The sequence below is a fragment of the Peromyscus californicus genome, unplaced genomic scaffold, assembly GCF_007827085.1.
Source record: "Peromyscus californicus insignis strain IS unplaced genomic scaffold, ASM782708v3 Scaffold_27__1_contigs__length_724164, whole genome shotgun sequence".
Classification (NCBI taxonomy): Eukaryota; Metazoa; Chordata; class Mammalia; order Rodentia; family Cricetidae; genus Peromyscus; species Peromyscus californicus.
In genome coordinates this window covers 669,949-691,134 of record NW_026294537.1, presented here as the reverse complement: position 1 = coordinate 691,134, position 21,186 = coordinate 669,949, and the positions used below count along the sequence as shown (strand labels likewise).

At 36.9% G+C, this 21,186-nt stretch overlaps 1 pseudogene; it reads left to right on the top strand.

The window, feature by feature from the left end:
• Nucleotides 1–16,994, top strand: part of LOC128120197 (zinc finger protein 239-like) — a 29,566-nt pseudogene extending 12,572 nt beyond the window's left edge.
• The last annotated feature ends 4,192 nt before the right edge of the window (nt 16,995–21,186 follow it).

Genomic DNA, 21,186 nt, shown 5'->3' with positions numbered 1-21,186 from the left:
ACCGCCTGGCCTCTTTGTATTAGTTTTTGCTGTCAACATGATGTGGCCTAGAGTCATGTGGGAGAACATCAACTGAGAGTGTTTCCAGGTCAGAATTGCTAGTTACTGGTTGTTTGAGAGATTGTGTTGATTGATGATTAATGTGGGAAGACTCTTCCACTGAGCATGGCAATATCCATAAGCAAGTGGGCCTGGGCTGGATATGACAGCTAGCTGACCGAAGACAGTAGCCAGGCAAGAGCAAAAGCATTTAAACAAAGTTTCTCAATGGATTTTTGCATTCAGATGCCAGCTTGAGTTTCTATCCTAAGCTCCCACAATGATGTGTTATTATATAGTAATATCATCCAATAAACCCATTCATTACTTACTTTGCTTTTGATTGGAAAATTTAACCATGGCAAGAAACATGCAAGTTAGGACAAAACATGGGACAACAGAAGTGATTTTGTTACAGTATAGAACCTAGGACTGTTGAAGATATTAAGAGTTTAGATGGCAAAAGGCATAGAAATCTGTACACAGAGCCTAAGCAGCTAATCTTGTAGGACTGCTAAGATGGGAGAATTGAGAGTAATGCAGTGGAGGTCAAGGTCATAGAATTTCAGTGGGAAATAGACTCCAGGAAAAATATAGCCAGAGGTCATTTCTATGGTATTTTGGCTCCAAATATTTCTTACTTTCTCCCTTTCATGAGAAATTGTGTAAGTCAGAATTAAAAGCAATGGGCTGATTTCTTAGAGAAAATGTTGATTTTGTTGCATGTTTACTACTGATGACTCATGCAGGTCTCCAATGAAAAAGAAACAAAGAAGTGAAAAATTTATGTTTTTTAGAGAAAATCATTAGGTAGTTTTGGATGGCAGACCAGTGGTGAAACAGACCCCATTCGCTGATTATAGTAGAATAGAATTAGGAATCATTTCATTGACGATTTTCTTTTCAGTCGACTCTGTTTGGTCCTACCTTAATTCTCTGAGTGATTCAACTTCCAGTTCTTGTACATCCAGGCAGTGTTGGGCATGGTCTCCCTCCTGTGGTCTGTGCCTCAAATTACATGAGTCATTGGTTGGACATTAGACAAGTTCTGAGCTACTATTGCCCCAACATATCATGGACACAGGACAGGTGTGGTTCAAATATTTTTTTGGCTCTATTGTTATCAGTCCCACCACTGGGAGCCTTGTGTGGCTACAGAAGCTGGCCAGTTCATGTTCTCTATTCTCAATTACTTGGAGTCCTCACTTCAGCCACACTCATAGCTTCCTGGAAATTTCCACTGCACTAGGCTTTCACATTGCCCACTAATATCTTCCTTATTCCAGTCTTCTCTCCATGTATTCTCTCTTCTGTCCTTTGCTTTGTCATCTAATCATTCCTATTCCTGCTGCCCATCCACCCAAAAAATCTATTTATTTCCTCTTTCTAGGGGGATCTGTGCATCCCTCCCCACAGCTGTCCTTTTTACTTATCTTCTCTGGGTTTCTGGATTGTTCTGTGATTATTCTTTAATTATCAGCTAATACCCACTTATAAGTGAGTACATATTATGTTTGTCTATGTGGTTCTCAGTTGCCTCATCTAGGATAATAAAAATCTCAGGAAACTTGACATGAACAAACCAAATAATCTAATAAAAATGTAGTATAGATCTAAACATAGAATTCTCAACAGAGGAATCTAAAATGGTGAGAAACACTTAAAGGAATCTTCCACACTTAGCCTACAAGGATGTGCAAATAAATTGTAATTTAAGATTTATTTTACACCTTTCATAAATGACTAAGATCAGTAACACAAGAAACATCACATGCTGGCGTGCATGTGGAAGAAAGGGAACATTCCTCTATTGCTGGGGGAAGTGGAAACTTGTACAGCTTTAAATTAATATGGTGATTACTTCAAAAATTAGGAATTGACCTATCTAGAGACACAGTTACACCTTTCTTGGGTATATACCCAGAAGATATTCCTCCATCCTTCCACAAGGTCACTTGCTCAACTATGTTAATAGCAGCTTTATTCATAATAGCCCCAAACTGCTATGTGTTTGAGAGTTTGTTCCTGGTTTTGGCTTTCATAATTTCACAAATTCTCTTGAGATGTTGTTTGTTATTCAGCCTGGCTGGGAAATCCATAATTATTCAGGAATACATTTGAACTCATGACCCTTATGTGTCACCCTCCTGAGTACAAGTACAAGAGCAGATGATGGACCCCAATGAGTGCTGTTTTGTCAACATGTTTCAACCATGTTAGTGTTAAAATACTTAATCAATAAAAGCATAAGACACAATAAAAACCCTGTGCATTTCCAAATCATCTTTTTCATCTGTCTTCACGAGCTGTAACAAAGTAAGATAACAAGCACTCAATTGTATATTTTCCTGGAGACCTGCTTGGGGAGGGGTTTCTGGTTCCTAAGATGTGTGAAATCTGCAGTGATTAGAGAGAAGGAGGAGTCAGACATGATCTGAGGGTAAATCAAGATGGCTGCCACAGCATTCAATTGAAAACGACATTGTTTATACTCTATAATTACATGTAGGATTAAAAAGGAGAAAGGAAGGTTTGGGAGCTGTTGTGTGGCTTGAAATTATGGGTTGAGGAAGATAGCCTTGATCTTGATAATAGACACCTGCCATATGTTAATGAAAGGACCACAAGATTCTCCTGTTGCAGATAACGAGAATGAGTGCTTAAGCTACTAGTCAGTCACTTTTCTCAATTCCCTGAAGTAATGGGGACCCTTTTCCAAATGCATGACCTTGGGAAAAGGACTTCTTCCAGGGAACAGACACTATACTACAATTTCTTTTCTTTTTTTTTTTTTTTAAAGATTTATTTGTTTATTATGTATACAGCATGTATGACTGCAGGCCAGAAGAGGGCACCAGATCTCATTTACAGATGGTTGTGAGCCACCATGTGGTTGCGGGGAATTGAACTCAAGACCTCTGGAAGAGCAGTTAAGGTACTCTTAACCTCTGAGCCATCTCTCCAGCCCCACTATATTGCAATTTCTTAAATTTACCGTATAGGCCTGTTCCCCTCATAACACTCCCAAATGTGAAGATCCTGAGGTCTCACTCTTTTTCCATATCACCATTCTATTCTAATTTCTCTTTATTTATTAACTGAACTCTTGCCTTTAATTACCTCAGACTCTGGATGTGAAAAGTATGCATCTCATCCTTGGGGTCAGGTGTGTCTAGTAAATCTCTAACTTTCCTGTTCTTGGTGCAAGTAAGAGGGCACAATGGAATTCTTGGTTCAGTGGTGGAGAGGATTTGTTTCCAATAATTATTTTTTTAAGAGAGTCTACAGTTGTACACATTTTTATCATTTACCAAAGCCTGTACAAATTTCCCCAAAAAGAAAGGCATTAATAGTGAGAATCATTAACAATAAAAGCAAAAAGGTACTGGAGAAATGTGGTCCATCAGCAATGTCAAAATGCTAGAACTTTGTCAAGCAGCAAGGGTCCACACTAGTATTCACAACATAACTTGACTTGCGATGGGTATGTATATAATATTTGAAGTTTCATCTTTCTTTAAATCCCCATTAATTTTATATTTACCACTTCATCTTGAAGTACTGCCTTCCAGGAGATTATTCAGAGATGCCAGATAATGCAATGGAAATGAAATTTATTGAAAACAAAACAAAACAAACATAAAATATTTTTGATATGTTTGTGTTACTGTAATTATGGGTTTTTTGATCATGTCAGATATGTAGGAACAGGAAAAAACCTTTGTGGGGTCTACTTTTGACCCTTTTCATATGGTGATTAAAGTCAGGCCCCTGCCTTGCACAGATATTTCTTACTTAGCTGTCTCACTGCTCCTCAAATAAAATTAGTTGAGATATTTAATCATTAAAGTATTGTCTTCTTTTCAAATTGTAAATGTATTATCATCTAATGGTAGAAGAAATCAGGACAATTTGAGGAATAGATCCTTGCAAATGGTAGTGATATACTCCTATCTTTTTTTCCCCCTTTGGAATGTGTTAGTTTATTCTGAGAATTAAGCTCTGGTTCATTACATTTTTCATAACCACAAATGAATGCCATAGAATTGTCTCAATGGTAAAGTAGGTTGTTGTTAAACCTAATGACTTGAGTTCAATCTCTGGAAGACTCAAATAACTACAAAATTTTCCCTAATTGCCACATTAGCGCTTTGCCATATGCATACTCCCTCAATGACACATATCTAAATAATTTTTAAACCCAAATAAATGTCATTGAGGTCACTTGCTGCCAGAAGACTCCCTGGTTTCCTCTCTAGAATTCACATAGGAGAAGTAGTTAATAGACACTTTGAAGTTGTCCTCTCACTACCACATACACATGATGGCACAGGCATACACACACAGACAGACTTCAGACATTTTTAAATGGGTGAAGTTAACAAAGCAAGTAACCCAGTTATTGGGAATATATGAAATGATTTGCCAGTTTACATTATTATTACAGAAATTCAAGAGGTATTACTGTTCATTGAAACATTGATGATTTCTTTTAAAATCTTATGTTATCATTTAATTCTCTGATTTAAAGATAGAACAGCCATGGCTTTGTACAGGTATCCTGTCTCAAAAAATTCTTAAAATAGCCAGGCAGTGATGGCGCATGTCTTTAATCCCAGCACTTGGGAGGCAGATCTCTGTGAGTTCAAAGCCAGCCTGGACTACAGAGGGAGTTCCAGGAGAGACACAAAGCTACGCAGAGAAACCCTGTCTTGAAAATACAAAGAATAAATAAATAAATAAATAATAAATGAATAAATGAATAAATAAATAAATAAAATTCTTAAAATATAGGGAATTGCTGTGGGATGGTCTGTATGTCAAATGTGTTGCTGATTGGTCAATAAATAAATCACTGATTGGTCAGTGGCCAGGCTGGAAGTATAGTCGGGACAAGGAGGAGAAAAAAACTGAAAAGTGGAAGGCTGAGTCAGAGAGACACTGCCAGCCACCACGATGACAAACAACATGTAAAGGTGCCGGTAAGCCACGAGCCATGTGGCAAGGTATAGATTAATAAAAATGGATTAATTTAAGCTATAAAAACAGTTAGCAAGAAGCCTGCCACGGCCATACAGTTTGTAACCAATATAAGTCTCTGTGTTTACTTGGTCGGGTCTGAGAGGCTGTGGGACTGGCGGGTGAGAGAGATTTGTCCTGACTCTGGGCCAGGCAGGAAAACTCAAGCTACAGGGCATATCTCAAATTATAGAACTTTTTCTATAAAATCTGACTGGACACTGACTGGTTTCACCAAATCAGGTTTGTTATCTTCACTCACATCAAGGGAATTGTGTTAATAATGAAAATAAGAAGCAAAGCAGAGTCCATTCAAAGAGGGCTAAAAAGCCATTGAACTCTTTGATAGCCATCTAGAGGCGACTTTCATCACCTTCAAGTGACAGGAGACAGAAGAAGTAATCTGGCATCTTCACCTACATTTTAATGTCAGATTTGGGAGCTGGAAAGTTTACTGAATATTCATGCTCCTCTTGGGTACACAAGTTTGATTCCTAGACCCAGATGACCCAGAACTACCTGGATTTCTAGGTCCAGGAGATGTGTTGCATTCTTTAGTCCTGCTAAGGTACCAGATATATTTTTATTTTTTATTTGTATGATGTAACAGCATGTTCTGACAAGGTCTTACCTTATAAAAGTTGTCATTCCTAGTAGCTATAACATAAATATTTGCCAAGTGTGATACTTGGAATACTTTGGCTACTATGAGGAGAAGTTGCATAAAATATTTTTGCATTTAAAATTAGTGGTTTAGAAGAATGATTTTGATTCTTTATCAGTACCACGTGAGGCTGTGACTGTAAATGTTTCTGTTTGCTGTTTGTCCTTTGCGGTCCATGTCTTCACAAATTTGTTCTAAATCATCATTATTACTCAGCTTTTCTTTTAAAAATCTTATTTGCTCTTAGAATTATGATCTTTTGCATATCTTGGATTTATTATTCCAGACAATTTCATCTTGGAGTGAAACATAGGCAGGGCTCATGCTAGGCATTGCTCTACCACTGAGCTGCTTTCTTCCTTAGAAATACTTGTGTGATGTTTGAACATTTTTTTGGTATGATCTCAGTAAATAGATAAAGCTCTTTGCTTAGTAAATCTTTTGTATGAGATTTTACTTCCTCTACGTTTCTTATAGTAGAAAATTTTGCTATTAGATGACTTCATTTTTCAGTTTTTAAGGCTTTTTGTTTCATATATCTTGTCTTTGAACAAAGACTCATGTTTTTCTTGTGGATAATATTGAGACTGTGTAGGGAATTGTCTTTCATTTTGTCACAAAGCCTAAAAAAAGATTGTAGCTAAATTATATTTAGCTTGTTTTTAAAATTATAAATAATGAATTAATCAATATATCTGAGCTAGTTTTGTTGGGTAACTTTCCTGGAATTCATCAATACAGATCATGCTAGTCTCATTCTTGGGGTAATCCTACTACCTTCTAAGAGCTGGGATTACAGGTGTGTGTCCAATAAACTATCATTTATCTTCCAGTTATTTTCTCCTCTCATAAATGTCTAATTAAATGATTGTGTATTGCAGCAAATGTGACATCAGCTAACAAATGTAGCTCTTGCTTACAAGTAGATAATCATTGGGTTAGATTTTTTTTATTCTTCAGTCGGAAGTTAGGTAGGATTTTTGAGTTCAGATTACTTAAATTCAGGACACATTTTCAGTCCTACTGTAGTATGGAGACATTATGTATATTTAAGCAATGCTATTATTACTTTTCTATAACAGAAACAATGTCCCAGAATGATCCAGACAAATACAAATTAAGTAATAAAGTTTTCCTACACTCCCAGAGTATGTTCTTCTAGGCCACTGAGAACAGGTTATGTTCCTTGTAGGGGAACTCAGTGTCTTGCTTTGTCACAGAGATAAACCTGTTTATCCAGTATGGATTTTAGGACCAGTTTGGGGTTTTCTAGAAGATAGTAGTTGTAATTTAAGTTTTCCCATGTTTGTACTTTGCCTACATGTATGTCTGTGTACCACTTGTATTTCTGGTACCTATCAAAGCCAGAAGTGGATGTCAGATTCCCTGCAACTGGAATAAAAGATGACTATGAGCTTCCATGTCAATGCTAGAAATCAACCCCAGGTCCCCAATAAAAGTCATCAATGGTTTTACTTGCTAAGCCTTTGCTACATCCCCTCAGTTTTTGCCCCCATTATAGGAAATCTGTTTGATCTTGTCTCCGTTAGACTTTATTGCTATTGTGTATTTAGTTGAGTTTTTTTTTTTTTTTTTTTTTTTTTTGCAACAGGCTCTCAGGTAGCCCAGACTGACCTTGAACTCCTTTGAATCCTTGAACTTATGATCCTTCTTCCATGTTTCAAGAAGTGCTGAGATGACAAGTGTGCACCACTACCACAGCTTTTATGGGTCACAGCATCTCCTCTGACTCCACCTTTTTTCTTGTTCTATCTCTCTTGGATTACCCACTTCATTCTGGTCTGCCTTGTCATAGGCCATAGCAGCTTCTTTATTAACCAATGGAAGCAACACATATTCACAGAATACAGAAAGACAATCCCCCGGCAGCTGTGTATGTCCCACTTTATGACTTGGTGGGTTGGATAACCTCCAGCTGACACTGGGCAGTTCAGGTCATATGAGAAGGGGGTGGTCCACAGTCAAATGTTCAGTTTTTCCCAATGACTGGAATTAATGGAATGTGCTCTCATGCTTGGCCATATTTATTTTTGAAAATGATTTTATGGGCACCAGTGCTAGAAACTTCAAATGACTTTAAGAGGTATAGTGTTGTTCTAATTCTCCAATGCTCTTTTTCTTGTATGTAATTTAGTTCTCTCTCTTGCTCTCTGTCTCTTTCTCTGTCTGTGTGTGTGTGTGTGTGTGTGTGTGTGTGTGTGTTTGTGTAGACTGTGGCACAGGCTTTAAAACTCACAATGATCTTCCTGCCTCTGTGCCCAGTTTGCTGGCAGTAAAAGAATGTACTACTGTTCGAAGCTTGAAAAATAACTTTTATGGTCAAAGACTCCACTTCTTATGGTGGACAGAGAAGCAAGGAGATGGTGTCAGGACTCCTGATACTGGAGTTAGAGATATTAGTGACTCTCCATATGTACTGGGAATGGAAGCTGAATGCTCTGAAAGAATCTTCAGTGCTCTTAAGTGGTAAGGTATTTTCCAACCTAAGTTTTCTATTCTTGATTATGTTTCCTGTCCAATGTAGCCCAGTCAAGGTCAGATACCAGATGCTGATTAAAAAGTGGAGTTCTGAGAGAATTAACCTCAGACAAAGATGAGCTCCCTAATTCTTTAGCCAATACAACATGGTCAGCCCATTTTCCATATAGATATAAAGCCAATAAATATGGATGCAGCAGATTGTATTAATATATTTCAGCATACTTAATCACCCACACTTAAAAAAAGGAGAATTTGGAAAGGATTTGGGAAGGGATGGAATGAAGAGATAAAAGGGGAAAGTGATGTAATATCTTTCATTTAAAAATTTATGAAAATAAATTTTAAATAAAAAAGGAGCTAGATTGACAGCTCAGCAATTAAGAGAACTGGATGTTTTTATAGAGGACCCAGGTTCCATTCACAGAACCCACATGGTAGCTAACCATTTGTTGTAACTCTAGTCCCAGTCATCTCCTGCTTTCTTCTGCCCTTGGTAGGCACAGCACACAGACACATACAGGCAAAGCACTGTATAAATATTTTGTAATAAAAAGTTATAGAAAGGAAAGAATGAAATTATTTAGAGTGATGTCACAGCCCTGAGCCAGAAAACAAGCCAGGGGTCATTCAAATGAACTCCTGCTGTCTTGCACAGAAACAGCTGTGACCTTTTGCTAAGCCAGCCTGCTCAGTGGGAAAAGCAATTTTGTTCTGAGATTAACATTTAAAATTTCTCTATTCTATTGGTGGTTCTTGCCTTTGTAATTTCCCTTTGTAATCCTAAATTTTTCATTTCTGAAATTCCCTCAGTTTCTGTTTTCTTCATTGTTTTCATTTCTCTTTTTAGGACTTAAACAGTAGTATTTGTTTCCTTTAACAATTTGTTTGCTTTATATTGGCTTTATTTAAGAGGTTTATTGTTTTATTCCAATTGTTTTCATTTTCCTAGCTTTCTGGGAGGAGTTTATTGATTTCCTCCCACTGTTTGTTTGTTTGTTTGTTTGTACTTTCATGAATTTATGTAAAGCATTTATTCATGTTTTAAGGGGCTCTATTATCTCTATATATTTGCTTTTTAGTTCTTTGTCCCTTGTATTTCAATTATTTTGTGTATTTAGAGCCTGCTGTGGTAGGACACCTGGGTTCTCATGGTGACATAGTGCCCTGGCTTTTATTAATTATGTTACTCTGCTAAGCATCTGGGTTTAGGGTGATAATAGGTCTAGGTGCTGGTTTCTGACTTCATCTTTTTTGCATGGGAGTTTTGTTCCTGGGTTTGTGTTTTTTTCTCTGGAGTTTCAGAATGCGTGTTGAATGACTGTTGCCTTTTTCATGGCCGTCTTGGCTGGTGTGTTCAAGGGAAAATTCTTGGTGGTGTTGGAATCTTGGGGGAGAGGAATGCAGGGGAGATGATCTTCAGACGCACTGGAGGCATGGAGAGGGAAGAGAGTAAACTGTCTCTGATGTTCTACTCCACTGATAGGTGCAATTTTTAAAATCAGCTGTGGGGTAAGAGACAATGTAATAGATCTGCAGACATCCTAACCCATCTTCTGGAAGATGTGGTGAGTAAATGACCAGAGGGTGTCCACCCTAGTTGTGTGATGGGATTCAGATATGAAGTGAGTAGGGAAGGGTAGGTTGGGATGGTCTTTGGAATCCACAGGAGACAGGGAAAGGGAGAGGAGAAGCTGCAGCTGGAGTTCTGTTTTAGCCCTCAGGGTAATCCTGAGTATTGGATCCCTGAGAGTGGGGAATGTCTGTGGACAGTCTTCCTGGACCCATACCCAACATCTTAAAACTGATTCATTAGTTTCCCAGGGATCATTTATTTAGTTATTTTATTATTTAGGCTTCTGTTGTGGCTAATCTGTGAAAGATGTTTAGGTTATTGGAAAAAACAAGTAGTATTTAGGCTGCAAATGTCAGGTAGCAAGTATTTTTGGGGGAGTTCAGATATGAGCACCGAAGTTTGGAGGCTTATAACCAACTGCTATTCCAGATCCAGGGGATCTGACATGCTCTTTGATCTTTCACCTAAACACACATGGAAAATATTCTTTCTCATACATACAAATATATACATACAATGGGTCTAGACTTGTTTTCAAAAGCTCTTATGCAATTAGAAAAATTGGGTTGCTTTAAGTCTATAATAAAATCATACAATATCTTTAAAAAACTATTGTCTTTCATTTATTTAAAAAACAATTCATTTCCTCACTCTGATACAGGTTTACATCTAATCTTCAATCATAGGAAACAAAACTATTACTAAATTTTCTAACAGACATCCTTTTTCTATCAAAGGAGAATGAGATAGTATTAGTAGTCAAAATTATTTTCTACAATGTAGAAATATCAGGCTTCAAGCAAGTGATTCCAATTTTGGTGGAACAGTCTCCTCACACAATCCATTTTCTATTATTTGTGAAGGAGAGAACTGGAATGCACAGGGTGAGTGGTAGTCAGTGATTTCTTTGATTTTGATTTTCATTAAAAACTTATAATTCTTTTTCAAGGGACAATGTTATGTTTGAAGGTCTGTCATTTTGTCCCCTTTTATCAGTGGTACCATCTGTATAGTGTGAGTTTTTATTAGTTATGATATAGTTAAATTGTTTCTCTGGCAAATGATGAAACTTCACTTATTTTTATTTTATGGAAAATTGCTATATTATGTTAGGAGTTCATTAGGTTTTTGTTTTGGAGACTTTCTATCGAGGAACTATTTTAGTTTTTTTCCTCTTGATCTTAGAAACTTGTATTTCTTCATTTTTTGGTGTATCTGTATTATTACTTGTTATCATCACAATTTTTTCTCTTTAAGCTATTGATGTAGTTGTATCATTGGGTTTTGGTTTGCAAAGTCTCATATATTATTGTCTCTGTTTCCTAGTTACTTTCAGATGTCAACATTTCCAAGCTCACAGTCACCTTTGGGAACATCTGCTGAGAATGTGCCCCATCAGAGTAGCTATTTGCTAAGTTTTTGACAGATTTTGTTGATTGATGATGGACGGGTGATAGCCCTTCCACTGAGTGTGCAATATCCCTAAGAAAGTTGACCTGCACTAGATGAGACAGTGAGCTTCACATAAAAGACAATGACTGTTAGAGAGAAAGCCCAGAAACAACAATTCCTCATGGTTTTTGCCTTGAGTTGCTAGATTGAATATCTATACTAAGCACTGACAATGATGGATTGTGATCTGCCAGAATGAACCAAATAAGCACATTTGTCACCGAAGGTACTTTTGTGTAGAGAATTGATTCAGAGCAAGAAAAAAAGCAAGTTATAACAGAATGTGGTAAACCCAAAGTGATTCTGTTGTTCAAAGGTGGTGGGAATGGTGACTTTTGGGGGAATGTTGAACATATCAAAATTTAGATGGCAAAGGACATAGAAAGCTGCATTATGCACTCCTTTGGTTATTCTTGTAGTGTTTAGAATAAAATACTGTTAAAGGTATTGCAAACAATGGAGGTAGTGGTCAAAGGATTTCAGTGGGAATTAAAATAGAGGTCATTTATATGATATTTTGGACCCTAACTTTTCTTATTTTCCCATGCCCTCAAGAAATTGATTGAGTAAGGAAGAATTAAAAAAAAAATAATGAGGGCTGGAGAGATGGCTCATAGGTTAAGAGTACTGTCTGCTCTTCCACAGGTCCTGAGTTCAATTCCCAGCAACCACATGGTGGCTTACAACCATCTATAATGAGATCTGATGCCCATTTCTGGCATATGGCAAACTTGCAGAAAGAACACTGTTTACATAATAAAAAAATAAATCTTTAAAAAAATTATGGGGCTGATTTCTTAGATGGAATATTGACTTTCTTGGATAGCTATTACTTATGGTTCATTCAGTACAACATTACAAAAATCAAGAATGGACATAAATAAATGAAAAGTCTATTGGTTGTAGAGAAAAAGAGCACTATGAATGTGCAGAAGGTAGTCAAATGCTGAACAGAGTCAGGAATATTCAGGGAGATTATCACCTTTAAAAAGAAGGCCCTTATTCTACTTCAGAAGCCTAGCAAAGTGTCCCAAGGGTAAGAATATATCCTTATATGCCCTCAGTTAATGGAGAGATTAGGCAAAGTGATTGCCATTCCCAGGAAGCAACTTTATTCAAAGCCTCCTGCAACTCTGGTCCAAGCATGGCAGAGGCCATCACAAGTTAGAAACAAAACTTTGGAGAATCATTGATGTTGAACTTGTTCTGGAGACAAGAATGATGTAAAATTTAAGATTATACATTTTTAGTCTGCATTTTCAGTTCAGCTCTGTTGTAGGAATCTGTGTTTGGTATGGTAAGTACTCCAGTGAAAGGACCATCTGAGTTCATTGCATGATACTATGAGGATGAAGCCTGAGTTGTATTTTGAAACCATAAGATGTTGAGATAATTAAGCTATGAAATATCTTACATAGAGAGCTAGCTACATATAGGGAATGGAGGTAACCATAGACAGAGATGTATGGGAAGTTGTGGAGAGAGAGAGCCATCTAAGCCCTTTGAAAATGAAGCCTCATGTCTCTGACACAGAGCTAGCTACCATATTCAATGGTTTCCCTGCTGGGTTTCAGTCTTCCCTTGGTCCAATCTTTCCTCACTGTGTCTTAGTTCCTTTCCTTTGGGATGGTAATGGATTTTCTGTGCCTTTCATATGTTGGAAATATTTAAATTGTTTTCTGATTTTATAATATGTCACAGTAAAGAATTTGTCTTGAGTGTCAAAAGAGACTTTGAACATTTCAACAGTGTAGGAGTTGTTGCAGACTATGAGAATAACTGAAGTGACTAAATGCATTTTCTTCATGGATGACACTTGAGCCTATAGTGACCTGGGTGAGAATCTAGTTAATTGAATAAAAAGCTCCCAGATGGATGAGGTATTTGAACATGTGTCTCTCCTTGATGACCTTCTTTGTGGTACTTGTGGAACCTCTCATGATAAAATATCTCATTGGTGCTGGTGATATGTGCTTCTATAGCCTCAACCCATTTCTTTTTCTATGTTTCTCCTATGTTGTGGTTGAAATGAATGAGCCAGCTTCCTTCTTGTGCTGCAATGACTTTACCACCAATATAGATAGTAGCATCAAATCACATAAAATACAACTGATGGAATTGGTATTCAATGCTAAGTCACTTTGATAGCCTAAATTTTTAAAAATTTTGTTGTTCCTATTTTTGTTTCTGAAGAAAAGCTTTGACTGAGTAGCCCTGAGTCTCCTAAAAGTAGCTCTGTAAACCAAGTTGGCCTCCAACTCAGAGATTCACCTGACTCTTGCTCCAACATGCTGAGATTAAAGGTTATTCAATATTCTAGGCTTTTTAAATATATATTATTGGGTGGTTGTCCTAGAGTAAATGTTTTTGTACATGTCAAGCATTTGTTGTTTTGCTGAGCTTTACCCCCCAGTTTCAATTTTGAAATTCAGCAGAAGATACCATTCTCTTACTAGATTTAGTGTCTTGGCCTTCTGAGTCATTAGATTACAATTGTGTGACATTCTTCTTGCTTTTTGTGTTTGTTTTGATGTTTTTTTTAATGAATATGATTCTTTTGTCTATATACATGGATGTGCACCACATGTACACCTGTCCTCACAGTAGTCCAAAGAGGGTCTTAGAACCCACAATCTTGGAGTAATGAACAGTTGTGTGATTCCACCATATAAGTTCTGACAATTGAGCCCATCTGTATGCAAGACCGGTAAGAAATCTTTTACTTATGAGCCATCTCTCATTCCCTGTGTTGATTATTTATGATCATTATTGATATTGCTAATGTTATCTTCTTTCTATTTGTAACTGTTTAAATGCACAGTTCCTTTTAGTAAGATTTATTAATGTACAGTTTAAACTGGAGCAATTCAGGTTTCTGGAAAATGAATAGAGAACTGGAGTAAATGCCAAACTCTTTGTAGGATCTTCAGTAAAAAAAATCTCTGAGTTCATCTTATCTTTTTTGTTTGTTTGAATGGAAGATTCAGTGCAGATGCAGTTAGCATAGACTAGGCTAACTTTTACATCAGAAGCACATATGCCTGCTTCTACCTTCTAAGTTCTGGGATTAAAGGCGTGAGCCAATATACTCAGGTTACAAATCTTCTCTGTAGTTAATAATTGTTCATATAATTTCTCTGATGGTTGCTCAGTACTATTGAAGTGTTTGCTTGTCTCTCTATCTCTGTTAATAGGCATTTCTCTTGCAAGGTGATATCCTGTTCAGAGCATTCAGAAATAATAGAGGTGAACCTCCTATTCAGTTTATTTGTGAAATAATTTGATTTCATTTTAATGTCTGAGTTATAGAATTCGTGTAGCTCTAACCAGAATTATATGGCTATATTCTCAAAGAAGCACACATTTACAATGTTGTATCATGTTTTTTGTTTTATACATATGGTTGGCATATTTATATATGGCATATTTTAGAATGCAGTGACCTATAACGATGTGCATATCGACATCATTCAGGAAGAGTGGGCATTGATGGATCCTTCACAGAGGAATCTCTACAAAGGTGTGATGCTGGAGACCTATATGAACCTCACAGCTATAGATAATAATATAAATTTTCCTTTACATTTTAAATAAAGGGACAACTATTTCTTAGTTGTTGATGCTCTTCTTCAATTCTGATTGAGAATGAGGAAAAATGAGGTGAATAAATCAGATTTGGTTCTAAGGATCACTGAAGATATTAATGTAAAATTTTCAATATCCTGTAGTATTTCATACATTTTCTCATCCTACATTTTAGGCTGCAACTGGGAAAATCTTGAAGTTGAAGAACATTGTCAAAGTTCTCAAAAACATGGAAGGTAATTTTCTTGTAAAAGCTGATAGAAATGGGCCTCTGGATATATATATAATTTATGTGGATGTATTAATTAAATTAAACAATGTAAATAATTACAGCTTAAAATACATTGATGATCATTAAATGCTCATAAAGACACATGGCAGGTAAGCAATTTGTGTTTGCAAGTGATTCTTTTAAGAAGGAAGATAAAAAATGCCTATGACAAATCACCATTTGAATAATAGCATCATCAAAGCTATGCTGTACAAATGGCAATCCATTAAGTTTCATAGTACTTCATATTACAGAAGATATACTAATTGAATAATTGATAAGAATATATACACAACCTTGTAATAAGCAAATAGTCCATAGTATAGTTACTCATATAGTTGTTCTGTCTTTGCTAATTTCAGTTAAATAGGTAGTGTGAGTCAAGAGTAAAGGGGGGGGGTTGTTGTACAGAAATATTATTCCCTGTACCACACGTTGATGAGGAAAAGAAAGTCCAACTGTAAATGAAATGTGGAAATATTCTTGTTGTTATTCTTTCTTTAATAGTTATATTATATGTCACTTTGGATACCAGCCATAAAAACATAAGGACATGGAGGAATCTATGTACATCTCTCAATCTCAGAACACTTAAAAGTCATGTAGTAGTCCCATATTGAGTATACTTGTTGAATGTGATTGAAGTTTACAAAAAATTGGTTTTCCAGATTCATTAAGAATAGATCAACAAATACACCACAGAAAAGCCCTATGGGTACTAGGACTGTCTGTGTACATGATTCTGTTTGTCCCGGTTAACTTTGAACATGTAGCATGACTCACAGTATTGGTAACTTTATCAATGGAACAAGGGACATAAATCTCCAAATTCTCCCAGTTCTCTTCAAATATGTGAAAAACCTCAGAGAACAATGAAGCCACAAATATTATCCAGGTAATAAAGGCTCTTACCATCAAGGCATATTCAAATATGCAAAGTCATCCTTAATGCAGGGGAACAACATGAGTGTAAACAACATGTTAAAACTTTAAGATCTCAGTTCTCTTTATACTTAGACAAAATTGTAAAATTAATTCATGAAGATATAAATACTCAACAATGTAATGAATGTGGTAAATCTTTTAAATGTTCAAATTATTCTTGCAGGCATGAAAGAAGTCATACTACAGAGAAATCATATGAATATATTGAGTGTGGTAAAGCCTTTGAATGTCATAGTCATCCTCAAAGTCATGCAAAAACACATAATGGAGAGAAACCCTATGAAAATAATCATTATGGTAAAGGCTTTGAGCACCCCACTCATCTTCAAGTACATAAAAGAACACATACTGGAGAGAAAACCTATAAATGTAATCAATGTGGTAAAGCCTTTGCTCAACACAGTGCTCTTCAACTGCATGAAAGAACACATACTGGAGAGAAACCCTATGAATGTAATCAGTGTGGTAAAGCCTTTGTTCATCACAATGATCTTCAAGTACATAAAAGAACACATACTGGAGAGAAACCCTATGAATGTAAGCAATGTGGTAAAGCCTTTACACAGCCATATAATCTTTAAGTACACAAAAGAACACATACAGGGGAGAAACCCTAAAAATGTAATCAGTGTAGTAAAGCCTTTGCTCAACACAGTGCTCTTCAAGTACATAAAAGAACACATACTGGAGAGAAACCCTATGAATGTAAAGAATGTGGTAAAGCTTTTGTACAATCCAGTCATCTTCAAGTACATAAAAGAACACATACTGGAGAGAAACCCAATGAATGCAATCAATGTGGTAAAGCCTTTACCCAGTCACGTAATCTTCAAGTAAATAAAAGAACACATGCAGGAGAGAAACCCTACAAATGTAATCAGTGTGGTAAAGCCTTTGCTCAACACATTGCTCTTCTACTGCACGAAAGAACACATACTGGAGAGAAACCCTATAAATGTAATCAGTGTGGTAAAGCCTTTGCTCGACATAGTGCTCTTCAACTGCATGAAAGAACACATACAGGAGAGAAACCCTATGAATGTACTTAGTGTGGTAAAGCCTTTGTTTGTCACTGTCATCTTCAAAGACATGAAAGAATACATACTGGAGAGAAACACTATGAATGTAAACAATGTGGTAAAACCTTTGCACAGCCTAGTTATCTTCAAGTACATAAAAGAACACATACTGGAGAGTAACCCTATGAATGTAGTCAGTGTGGTAAAGCCTTTGCTTATCACAATGCTCTTTAATTGTATGAAAGTACACATGGGAGAAAAACCCTATGAATGTAAACAATGTGTTAAAGCCCTTGCATGTAATAGTGATCTTCAAAGGCATAAAAAAATATATACTGGGGAGAAACCCTATGAATGTAATCAGTGGGAAAAAGCCTTTGCACAACACTGTCATCTTCAAAGGCATGAAATTACATTTATTGGAAAGAAACCTTATGAATGTGATCAGTGTTCTACAAGCCTTTGCTCATCACTCTCATCTTCAAAGTTATAATATAACACATACTGGAGTGAACCATACAATTGTGATCACTGTAGTAAAGGCTTTGTTCATCATAGTGCTCTTCAATTTAATGAAAGAACACATAATTGAGAGAAACCATATGAATGCAAGCAGTGTGGTAAAGCCTTAGCACAGCCCAGTCATTTTCAAGTATATTAAAGAACACATACTGGAGAAAAACCCTATGAATGTAATCAATGTGGTAATGCCTAGTCACAACACAGAGCAACCCTATAACTGTAAAACTTTTAGTGTGTAATTGGTCTCTTAAAGTCTTTGAATATAACATTAGACTTTGAGGATCTGAAAAAAATTTATACCAAAGGCAATCTGAATCTATATGAATTGTTATGATTTCAGGCCACATACTTACACAAAATTATTTTGGAAAAAATCTAAACTGTGTCAACAATCTGTTCAAGCATTATAATGTTTCTTCTTATTTTGTTTACACATGTCAACTAATACGGACAAAAGGCCTATAAAGTTAAATGATAAGGTAACTAAGACAAGGTCTTTACATATCCCTGGCTGTCCTGGAACTCACTTTGTAGAGCAGGCTGGCCTCAAACTGATAGAGATCCACTTGCCTCTGCCTCCTGAGTACTGGCATTAAAGGCGTGCACTACCATGCCCATGACTTTCCATCTTTTTGAGTTTCTGCTTTTGAAGGCTAACTGACCTACACACTTCTAGAAGACACCTCTCTTCAAATACATGAAATAATAAATTCTGGTGTAAAATTTCATAGATGTATATTATTGCTTTTCTGTTGCTTTGATAATGGATCATATCTAAGTGAACTGAGAAAAGGGTTTAATTTGGCCCTTGGTTCCAGATCAATACAGGAACCCAGTAAAAGTGGCATGGAAACAAGTGTCAGACATGGCAGCTAAAGCAGGCAGCTAAGAATCCACACTCTTTTTGGTTTTGTTTTGTTTTTTTGAGACAAGGTTTCTCTGCGTAGCTTTGTGCCTTTCCTAGATCTCACTCTGTAGACCAGGCCGGACTTGAACTAAAAAAGATAGGCCTGACTCTGCCTCCCAAGTCCTGGGATTAAAGGTGTGTGCCACCATCACCTGGCTTTAGAGTTCACATTCTTGTCCTGTAGCATAAAGCAGAAAGTGTAAATTGGAAATGGTGTGCAGATGTAAATACTCAGGCCAACCCTCAAAACCGATTTCTCCAGCAGGTACCATTTTCTAAATCTTCTGAAATCTTTCACAGACTGAAAATGATAGAATACTCTGACTTCAAGCCTACATGTTTGCTTTCTGCTACATGGACTAATTCATGATTGAGAAAAACTTTGTAATCCTTTAGATGCCGCAAAACCCATGCTACCAAAATTATAATAGAAAAACATTCATGATTAAAAATTAGTTTAAAGATTTGTCTTTATTTTAATTATGCTGTGTGTGTGTGTGTGTGTGTGTGTGTGTGTGTGTGTGTGTGTTTGTGTGTGTGTGTCTGTCTGTCTGTCTTCCTCTTGGTATATGAATGTGTATTCTGGTTCCTAAGAAGGATAGACCCTTGGAGCTTCTTGCAAGAATTACTGGAAGTCATCCAAAAATCTGATCTTGGTCCAGGAAATCAACTTGTGTTAAAGGCTTGATCATGTCTCTATCCCTGTCAATATTTTAAAGCTTTTTATATTCTCTTGATATAAGAAAACAGATAGGTACTCATATAAAAGAAAACTATGTAAACAATTTGGTTAAGACTTTAACACAGTTTTTTTTTCAGTTTCAAGGGAAAAAACCTGTTTTAAGTCTTTTTTTTGTTGTAGATTTGATGTAAGCAAATTATTAACCAAATTCACTGAATACTGATATGAAGATCCCATTGCAGCTTCTATTTGGCAACATTTGAGTAAGATACTGAAGTGTGGGATATAAGGCAAATTCAATTAGTAAAGTTTATTTTGTGGTCCTTATATTCATTCTGTGGCTTTTGTTCACCTTCTTTGGCACTTTCACTTATTCAGAGGTATTTATCTGCTGCCTTGTGTAGAATGGGATGGCTATCATCTAAGTGGTTCATTTTTATTTAACTCTCAGGCAGTATGTGATCACACTTTTTAAGTAAGGGTGTTTGTGAAAGGGTGGTGGATTTTTGTTCATGGTTTTATTTTTAATATTTTTTCATAAATTCCCTTGAAATGTTGTTTGTTATCTGCTTGGTTTGAATGTTAGTAATTAGTCATGGATACATTAGAATTCATGATCCTTATGTGTCAGTCTTGTGAGCACAAGTCTAAGGGTAGATGATGTACTACCATTGATTGTTGTTTTGTTAAAAGTGTAGGGAAAGGGGGCTGGGTAAAGAAACCCACAATGACCCTGGAGCCCAGAACTAGGGAAAGATGACACAGATAAGGCCAGTTTAAAAAAAACACAGTTTGGCTCAAATCAGTGCCATCTCTGCCCCTGGCCAACTAACTTGTGAAACTAACCAATCACAGAACAGGATAGTAGAATCCTGTTCCTAGGGCCCAGAACCAGGGAATGAAACACAACTTATGTTTTGGACCTGAGCCAGAGAAATGAACTAAGGAAACATGCCCTGACTCTGAAATTGGTGCCAAAATAACACTCTTGGTCCCTAGAATCAGAGTCAGTGAAATAAATATGCCCTTCCTTTAAAAGGTAGTGTCAAAAAGCCAAGAAAGGCCAGTGAAAGAAGAACAATTTGTCCCTGTAATCAGGACCATCTTTGTCCTAGCCCACAAAACTGGCCAAACACTAGGCAGAAAAAAGAACTAATTGGTTGACTCCATCCCCAAAACATCCTGTAGAAACTGCCCTGCCTGGTCAATTGAGAGTTGTACTCTCCACCCTGGTAGAAGCAGTTACTCTCCTGAACTCCTCCTTCCCAAATAAAAATCTCAAAAGTGTTTTGGGTGTGAAGACCTTCATTCACTGGTGCACAGAAGAACCTTATTGGGACATCCCAAGTTGTTTTGAGCAAGGGGGAGCTGAAGAGAAGAACCTTACTGAGATATACCATAGTGTATTGAGCAAGGAGGAGCTGAACAAAAGTACCTTGCTGAGATGTTTCAAGTGGATTGAGCAAGAGGGAGCTGAACAGAAGATCCTTGCTGAGTAGACAGAGCAAAAGAGCTGAAAAGTAACACTTTTGTCCTGAGCCAGAGGAGATTGCTACATTTTTGTAATTTCTTTGGCCAGAAAAGCAGGGCTTTGCTAGGAAGCCCCCTTAAGAGGGCACCGAGCAAAGCTCAGCAGGAGTGGGTCTCCAGGAGAGGAGAAGGATTGCTATATCCTGCAGGGAGACCATCACCCACCACACCAGGTATAGCCTGACTTTTCCAAAGAGTCAGGATACCCTTCCCTGCTGAAGAACTTCCAGGCCTGACTTTCCTGAGAAGTCAGAAAATCTTCCCTCCAAGGTTAAGCTAAACAGCTCCAGGTGTCCAAGACACCTTCAGGACAGAGTTGTTGTTTTGAGCAGCTTGAGGTGTCTGGGATACCTTGCCCTCTATGACTGATCTGTCTTTTTGCAGTTTGAGCTATCAGAGCTGTGCTAAGCAGCTCAAAGTGTTTTCTGACTCTCAGGTAGTCAGGACACCTTTCCTCAGATTTGCAAAGCTCACGT